Source organism: Urocitellus parryii, chromosome X (assembly GCF_045843805.1).
Source record: "Urocitellus parryii isolate mUroPar1 chromosome X, mUroPar1.hap1, whole genome shotgun sequence".
Classification (NCBI taxonomy): Eukaryota; Metazoa; Chordata; class Mammalia; order Rodentia; family Sciuridae; genus Urocitellus; species Urocitellus parryii.
Genome location: NC_135547.1, coordinates 27,567,668 through 27,577,147, shown reverse-complemented (window position 1 = coordinate 27,577,147; position 9,480 = coordinate 27,567,668).

The following is a 9,480-nucleotide window of genomic DNA, read 5'->3' as shown; positions in this document are numbered from 1 at the left end:
ATATGTAGATGCTCCATTTGTTTGGGGCATAAATATTTAAAATTCTTATTTCTTGTTGTAGTATAGTTTCCTTAAGCAGTATGAAGTGACCGTCTTTGTCTCTTCTGATTTACTTTGGCTTGAAGTCCACTTTATCTGATATGAAAATAGAAAGGCCTGCTTATTTATGAGATCCATGTGAATGGTATCTTTTTTCACATCCTTTTACCTTCAGTCTGTGGAAGTCTTTGCCTATAAATTGAGTCTCTTGGAGACAGCATACAGTTGGGTCTTGTTTTTTAATCCAACTTGCCAGCCTATGTGTTATGACTGATGAATTTGGTCATTTACATTTAATGTTATTGAGACATGATTTTATACCCTGTTATTTTTATTTATTTCTAATTATTAATTTGAATTAGTTTCTCCTTTGATTGACTATTCTAGTGTAGCTTCTCCCTCTGCTGATTTTTATCATTTTTCATTTCTTCTTCATGAACAATTTTATTGAGTTTTTTTTTTTTTGTAGTGCAGGCTCTCTAGTTGTGAATTCTTCTACTTTTTGTTTATTATGGAAGGTTTTTATTTCTTCTTCAGTTCTGAAGCTTAATTTTTATGGGTATAGTATTTTTGGTTGACATTCATTTTCTTTCAGAGTTTGGTATATATACTCCAAGGCCTCCTATCTTTTAGTGTCTGGGTTGAGAAATCAGCTGAAATATGGATTGGTTTATATCTAAATGTGACCTGCCATTTAGGACTGTTTTCCAGAACTGTTTTTCAGACCCAGCTTAGATTTCTCAGATCTGGTCTTCTGAACTTGCTCCCACAGCCTCCTGCCACTGTTGCACAGTGCCAGCAGGCAACCAGGAGACACAGGGCATCTTTCTCATACAAGATAGTGCAACACACCTCTGGGTCAGTCCTGCAGTGTCCCTGATCTCTGATTTCTCCATACCATGACATGCCATGGTGCCACCTGAAATGTGGTTCTCTTAGTCCCCCTCCTTGTTTTGTCCACAGTGGTGGATCAGCTCCAGCATTCACCAGTGCTTGTGTTGGGTTTTCTTCTTTCTTTTAGTGTATCAACCTTATTAGTCCCCAAAATCCTTCTTTCACTCACCTCACTAAGAAGCTGTTTATCTGATGTCTTGGTCTCACACCATGGAGTAGATGGGAAAGCAACCTCCTTTACTCCACCATCTTTGGAGACCCCCTAAGAATTCCATCATCATTGGAGTCTCCACCCTGGGTAAGCTGAGGAAGATTCTTCTGCTATTGGGAGATATGTCAACTTGAGAAGAGAACCAAGTGGCTGATGGAGAGCTCCTCTGGGAAGGTGAAACAGTTTAGCTGTTTGCTTCTAGTTCCCTTTTGCTTGCCTTCAATGGTTTCCAGAGGTCTCAGTCCATAGACAGCCAGCTCCAAACTTCAGGGCTTGAGGTGAAGCTGAATATCAGGGTAGAAGAATGTGGCAGAGGAAAGAGGCTCACATCATGATCAGAAAGCAGAGAGAGCTTAATTTTCTTTGAAGATACTTCACTGTTAATATTTAGAAACACAAGTGATTATGCATGTTGATTTTGTATCCTGCAACTTTGCTGAATTATTTTCTCTTTTCATAATATCTGGATTTCTAATGTCTATTGTCTGTAATGTAGTAGATGCTCAATGAATGTCTGTTGAATAAAGAAAAAAATGTCTTGAAAGAACCTCCTTCTTGCTGCTGCTAATGGTGCTTCTCATGAGAATGTTAATTTCAAGGGAGTCATTTCACAAATGAGAAAGACCCTTTCCTGATATTGTATTATTCTTTGTTATTGAGATCCCAATGTAGCTTTAGTTATTCCAAGAGCCCACAGAGTCTCTCAGTAATGCTTTAAATGAAGCTGGCATGTAAGAAGTACCTGTGCATCAAAATACTTCCATATTTTATTGATGAATAGTGGTTTCCTGTTATTTTGTTTGAATTTTGTATCAGAGATTGAATCCAGGGTGCTTAACCACTGAGCAACATCCCCAATCCTTTTATTTTATTTTATTTTTTCATTTTGAGATAGTGGCTAAGTTGCTTAGGGCCTTTCTAAGTTGTTGAGGCTGGCCTTGAAGTTGCAATCCTCCTGCCTCAACCTCCCAAGCCACTAAATTACAGCCATGTGCCTGGCTCCTTTGGTATCTTGAGTGCTTTTGCCACTTCTGCCACCAGATTTACCACCTATCATAAACTGTTTCAGTAATGGTGTGACTAATGAATCATATCTATCTATATCTTCTTTCTCATGTTAACTCTGAGCTTCACCATCACTTGCATTGACAAATGGGACATAAGCAAATGTGAAATCAGAAAATTATTTGTGTATCAGAGCTATTCATATTGAAGCCTAGCTGCCATGTGAAGCAGCCTATTGTAGCCTGCATAAGATACATGGACCATGACAGGCAACAGCCAGAATCCAACCATCAGACATGTGAGCAAGATTGTGTTAGCCTACAGAGTCTCAGTAAAGCCACTAGCTGATGGAAACCACAGAATTGAACTTAGGTAAGACTAGAAAAATGTCTTCTCAGCCCAAATCACTTAGCTACATAATAGTGAGCATATAATAACATTGTGGCTTTAAACTACTATGTTTTGGTGTGATTGGTTTATGAAGCCAAGCTAACTGATACATCACCTAAGAATGACTGAGAATATTCCCTCAGGCTCCAAAGATGTGTAAAAACAGAAAGTTCATGGCATTCAAATGCTAGTTATTCCTGAGATACAAACATTCACTTTTAAGAAAAATATACACAAACAGCCCCCAACTAATTCAAAATACATGCTGCTTATTCAAGAACTTGAATGAACTACGAATACCACCTGGTGTCAACCAGGTGGTAGATTATTTTCCCTTTGAAAGAGTTGAAGAATTATTTTCAAAGACTTTTACTCTATGATATATTGCTTCAATCTCCTTTAGAAGGCAAATAAATATTTAATTTTTACATGGGCTTAATTCTTTGTGCAGTTTCACCTCCCATCCCTCCAATTATAAACAAGAGTAAATCTTACTTGCTAAAGAATTACCTCTCTAAGATTCCCTTTAAACTTCGAGCTAAAATAATTCACACTCTATTTCTTTCATGTTTAAAGAGTGCACATTTCTCAGTGTCTTCAAGGAGGTGACACAGCTGATGTTTCTTAAACCCACAATTCTGCTTTCATGACATCAACAAAGGCCTTCTGTGGCTTTCTATGAAGACAAAAGATTCCATTTCTAGCCACCTAAAGAAAAGATAGCTTTTCTATGCCACAAAGATTCAAAATTCCTTGAATCAAGCATCTTTGAGGTTTGGCAACTCTTTAACAATTCCACTTTTCTTTGCTTAAGAAAATCTGAAGCTCTAATAAACCAGTCAAGTGAAATTTCTCACAGAATACAATCTTTAGAGACCGTAGAATCAAGTTAGAATGACAAAAATGTGACTTTTCTCTTCTATGTCTAGGATCTTTTATTAGAATTGAAATGGTTTCATTTTGCCATTATTTTTCAACAAAACACATTGTCAAACTCTCAGGCTTTTATTTATTTATTTTTAATTTCATTTTATTTTTTATTTTTGGCCAAGGATTATTTACTCAATTCATTTGTGCTCAATGTTAGCCAGGCTGAGGTTTTCATGGATTCAGTCCCAGAATGGGCCAGTATGCTTTCCATAGGCATAGACTGCACCTTTGACTCCAGTGCCAATTTGACCCCTAAACTTGGCCTCAAGAAGGTCAAGAGATATTATGGCTGCATCTATGCAAATGTTCCCACCATGGAAAAAATTAGTCTCTGTTTCAGGTGTAATGAGATTTGCCATCATCTGCACAAGATTTAACTGGAGGGGGGGAAAAAACTTAACTTGAATTCAGTACTTTGGTATGAGTCCATATACAGCACATTTACAGTATTTGAGAGCAACAAGATGAGCTGCTATAACAAACACTGCTAAAAATGCAATGATTTTATTTTCCTCTTGATGACTAACAAAACCACTTTATTGAGATATGACTGACAAATAAAAGAATGTACTTATTTAATGTATAAAACTCAATAAATTTTGGGATAGGTATACATAAAGTCATCTTCCAGAATTTTTTCCTGCCCTCATTATTATTTGTGTGTATTAAGAATACAAGATCTACTCTCTTAGAACATTCCATACAGTATTGCTAGCTGTATAGTAGGCACTATGTTGTATAGGAGATCTTGAAAACCATTTATCTTGCATGACTAAAATTGTGTATCCTTTAACTATCACTTCCAAATTTCCCTTCTTCCCAGCCCCTGGCAATTATCATTCCACTCTCTGCTTTATGAGTTTGACTGTTATATTTCATACAGAAGTGAAATTATTCACTTTTTGTCCTTCTGTGTTTGTCTTATTTCACTTAGTATAATGTTCTCCAGGTTCATTCATATTGTCACAAATGGCAGGATTTCCTTCCTTTCTAGGGTTGAATATTATTCCATTATGCATATATACCACATTTTCTTTGTCCTTTCATTCATCAGTTGTCATTTAGGTTGTTACTGTATCTTGGCAATTGTGAATAATGTTGCAATGAACATAGGAATACAAGAATCCCCCAAACATGTTGATTTCATTTGTATAAATGTCTAGAAACTTAATTGCTAAATCACATGGTAGTTCTATTTTTTTTTTGTAAATATATCTTTTATTTATTTATTTATTTATTTTTAGTTCTCAGTGGACACAACATCTTTGTTTGTATGTGGTGCTGAGGATCCAACCCGGGCTGCACGCATGCCAGGTGAGCACGCTACCGCTTGAGCCACATCCCCAGCCCTGTAAATATATCTTATTGGCTCTTTTTAGTTACACATGACAATAGACTATATGACATAATTGTAAAAACATAAATATAATTTATTCTAATTCAATCCCCAATATTTGCCTTTGCTTCCCCTACTTCCCTTTTGTCTACTCTATGGATCTTCCTGCTATTTACAAGTTTTTTAATTAGTATCTTATGGATAGTTCTTAACGTAGTTCTATTTTTGATTTTTTAAAGAACCTCCATATTGATTTTCATAATGGTTATACACCAATTAACACTCCTGCCAACAGTGTCCCAGGGTCATCCTAACAGGTATGAGGTGATATTTCATTGTGATTTTTATTTGCATGCCCCTGTTGACTAGTGATGTTGAGCATTTTTTGACATATACCTGTTGGGCATTTGTATATCTTCTTTGGGAAAAGACCTGTTTGGGCTGTTTACCATTCTTTATTATAAATTAACAAATTATAGTGGCATGTATTTATGGGGCACAAAGTGAGGTCATGATTTATTAATACAATGTGGGATAATTAAACCAAGCCAATTAACATATCACCTCAAATATTTATTTTTAAGGGATGAGAATATTTAAAATTTACTGTTAGCAGTGTGCTGATGTACAAATTGTAAGTTCTCTTGGATGTCTTACAGGATTGAGAAAACAGTTGCCCTAAGCTCCATCCTTATATTGGCTCTCCCTTCTTCCCTGTTGTGCTTCCTTTGTCCTTCACTCCTGCTGCCCAGGATCACATTCCCAAAGAAACAAATGGCACAAAAGCTGTTATGATCCTCACTTAAGCAATGACCTTTGAGTGGTGAATGATCTCTGCAGATATCTAGCTGAATGTCATTGTAGGCAGTGCAAAGTCTTTGAGATAGGCAGATAACCAATGTGGGTGAGGAACAACAAAGTAGTCATGCTGGCCGGAGGGCAGTGAACCATAATGGATGAGAATAATAGGAGATAAAGTACATGAGGACATGGAGGAACTTAAAAATCACCAAAAAGATGGTGACTTTTGCTCAGACAAATGAAGATCTATTGGAATATATGATACAAAAAGTAATACAATCTGACTTAAGTTTTAAATGAGTTATCTGGCTGCTGTGTTGAGAAGAGACTATGGAAGACAAGAGCAGGGAGAACATTTAGAAAACTATTAATATAGTCTAGGTGATAGAGAACATGATGGCTTAGACCAGAGTGGTAGCAGCAGAAGTGGTAAGAAAAGGTCATATTCTGGATGTATTTTGAAGAAGAATCGAAGGATTTACTGAGAATTTGATGAAGACTGTAAGAGAAAGAGAGGAGTCACGAGTATCTACAAGATCCTAGCCCTGGGCAATCAGAAATGAAATTTAACTGCAATGCAGAAAATTGCAAGAAGATCAAGATTGGAGAGAGAATCTGGAGTTTAGGTTTTGGACATATTAAATTTTAGAGGCTTATTAAACATTCAAATGAAGATGTCAAACAGGATCTTGACTATCTAAGTCTAAAGCTCAGGAAAAGTTGTGTTCTAGAGACATAACAGGAGAAAGAAGGTCTTTGAGGGAATAAGAGAAAGAATAAAGTGGAAACAATTCTGAGAGGAAACAGGATGATTTGGGGAACAGAAAAGGGAGTGTTCAGAGAAGAAGGGCAATAGTATTCACAATCCAAGGTCATTCTCTATGTCTGTTTCTCCCCTTTCCCAAAAAGGGATGGCTAATGAGTAAATTCAAGTAGCCAGCTAAAGAGGTAGCAGTCAGTACCTCTGTGGGTAGCCACTCACTCTCTGTACACCTGGGGTGACTTTATACAGAGTCACATTTGATCTGTGGGGATCTCAGGTATAGAGATAGCCAGTTATGGCAGGCCCATAGAAATAAAATGAAGCAACTTGTCTAGAAAGAGCATGGAACTGAGACATGTGCACTGGAATCCTGCAACCCTGAAATTAGCTATTCCCCATGGTAAGCAACTGGTTTTGCTTTCTAACCTTGACACTTGTTCACATACCCTCAAAAGGAGATCTACTGACAAAGCATCAAAGATTATACTGAAGATTGCACGTGAGAAGATTGAGAAAACATTCACATCACACATAGCTTCATCAAGCTGCCCCCTTGACATTCTCATTCTGTTTTCCCAGCCCTCCCTCCCATGGGACTGTTTTTCATCACTCTTCTCAAGGTGACTATATTTACTAATCTTCCCTACTCCTCTCATTCCTGCCCCAAACCCAACTCTAGCTTACCCAAATATTATTTAGCCCAGGTGGGCTTGGCGGCACACACCTCTAATCCCAGTGACTCAGGAGGCTGAGGCAGGAGGGTCACAAGTTTGTGGCCAATCTCAGCACTTAAATGAGGCCCTAAACAACTTAGCAAGATCCTGTCAAAAAATAAAAACTAAAAAGGGCTGGGGATGTACCTCAGTGGTAAAGTGCCCCTGAGTCAATCCCCACTACAAAAACAAAACAAAAAAATATGTATATTATTCATCCCATTTTGACCCAAAAGAAAAAAAAAAAAGAACCTCTGGTTATTATGATCTCTTGGGTAGGTGACAGGTGAGGAAAACAAAGAAGAATTTAAAAAATGTATCTTCTTTTACACTAAAAGCTGATGACTGTATCAAAATATGCAGTCTATAACATCAAGTAGCCAACCAATATGTAAATAGATCATTGTAACTCAGTGCCATAAGTTTTATCATGAAAATAAGCACGGGTACTATGTCACCATAATGGAGGGGCACTTAATCAAGACTGAAGGGGCAGTAATCAGGGAAGTCATTCAAACATTTTCTGAGCACCTACTATGTGCCAGATCCTGTACTACATATAAGTAGTACAGATATGAATCCTAATCAGTCTGTCTCCCAAATGGACATCACCAGTTTTTGCTCTTGATTTATTAGTGCTCTAAGCAGATGCTTAGTCTGCCCATTTGGTAACCTCTTCCTGCCCTCTGAAGTTGTCCTCCATTTCTGAGTTCAGTTTCCCCATCTGTTCATTGGTAGACTCTGACTAGGGTTTGGCAGAACCAGAATCACAACCTGGGGCTTTTGGTTCTTACTATATGGGAATTAGAAAGTTTTAGAAGCTGAGAAGTGTTGACTCAAACAGTTGTTCTCAATGCTCATTTATCAGCCAAATGTATTGTTAATACAAATAGGAGGCTATACACATTGTGCAGCCTCTAGAGAATTCTGGGCTGATTTGCCTATTTATTTTTTCCTGCCCCAGTCTCCACAGTCATTCTGAGACCAAATAAGTCTTACCTCTATAGCATTTCCTTGGAACCACAGTGACATTCAGTGGCCACTGGAAAACAAGTGTAAGAGAAAACACTTGTCTTTATGCTACAGAATGGAGTAAGGCGATTTTCCCAGCAATTTTCCCATTCAAACTACCACAATTTAACTAGGTCCTGCTATTGCTTAGGAAAATTTACCATAGAACTAATAAACTACAGGCTGGACCCAATTAAAGACTACTACCTAACAGATTATTTGTCCTGATTTGTTTTCCTTTTTAGACAAAAGAACAAACCAAAATAATTTACATTTTAATACTGATTTTCATTTGTTCCTAGATAATGGTTCCTTGATGAAAAAAAAATGGAAATGAAAATCCAAAAAATACAAAACATTAAAATCATACCCCAAAAAATCATACACAACTTCTGTACCCAGAAATAACCCTCATTAGCATGTTTATTTATTCATTCCTGTCTTTGCATGAATTATAAACTGTTATTACCCAACACACATTGATTTGTTGTCTGCTTTTTGCACTTAAGTTATATACAATGGAAATATTCTCATGGCACTCCTCTATAACCTGATATGTTTATGGACATATCATAATGAGTTAACCACATCCATATTGTTAAGGCATGCATATTCTAAATTTTCAACATTATAAACAATATTGTAGGAGTTTGCTTATATACAAAACACCTGATTATTTCTTTAGGATCAGTTCCTACAATTGAACCAACTCAATTAAAGAACATGCATATTTAAGACAATTGAAACATATTGCCAACTTAGACTCCAGAAAGATTATACCAATTTATTCTCCCAACAGGTGTACTTGCAAGTGCTTATTTTCTCACATCCAGGTCAACACTGGGTATTATCATTATTTTTATTCCTCATAAATGGTAGGCAAAATTAGAAAAATTTTAAATGGCACAGCATTAATTTTCATTTTTATCATATCAGTGTGGAAATGGGCTTGCCTTTGGACCCAGGTCATTTGCAGTGACATTACATGTATGCTTGAGTAAGGTGACCTTGCTCAAGGACCAGGGTGGATCCGGGTTTAGGGCGGATCAGGTTTTAGGGAGTATCCTGCTCCTTGGGTTTAGGGCGGTTCCAGGTTTAAGGTGTACCCTGCTGGGAATAGGACATATCCTGCTGCCTCAGGCACGCTTGCTCCTTGAGTTCCCGTTGAGTTCTCGTGGGATTCAGAGAGTTTTTGGGATTGAGAACGTGGATTTCCCCAGAACGTGTGTAGAGTGCCGGTGTGAGTTCGGGAATAAAGAATTGCTGTTTGAATCTACAAGGCTGTGAGTGGCTCGTGATTTTGTGCCCAGCCAGACTGCGGCAAGGAGTCTAAACTTCTCTACCATGCTCTGTGCTACCTGACCACAAAGGCTGACCACTGTGAACT